Source organism: Theobroma umbraticum, unplaced genomic scaffold, assembly GCF_002168275.2.
Source record: "Theobroma umbraticum cultivar Fairchild unplaced genomic scaffold, ASM216827v3 scaffold_30.0, whole genome shotgun sequence".
In the NCBI taxonomy this organism is placed as follows: Eukaryota; Viridiplantae; Streptophyta; class Magnoliopsida; order Malvales; family Malvaceae; genus Theobroma; species Theobroma umbraticum.
In genome coordinates, this window is record NW_018397254.1 from 6,306,960 (window position 1) to 6,307,289 (window position 330).

Below are 330 nucleotides of genomic sequence, written 5' to 3' on the forward strand. Positions count from 1 at the left end.
TATTATAGTGACTTTTCACAAATTTTAAATTAACATGTAACTCGGGAATCAAAAAAATTCAAATAGGAAGAAGAATTAAAGGTGGAAAATTAAGCGCTGCCAAAAGCTTATTAGGCTCATAGCGGATATTCAATTGTTCTTATGGTCAAGATACATTATTTGCAGTACCAGAACACTGAGACGTGTTGATTGTAATGTGGTTGACAACTACAGTATGCCCCCTTCCTCGCACAAACATCATAAAAACTAATTACAGCAATAATGGGTTTATCGTGTAGCACTAGTTCAGTTCAGCCTTTTTTCTGATTGGACTTAGCATCTCAAGGTCCT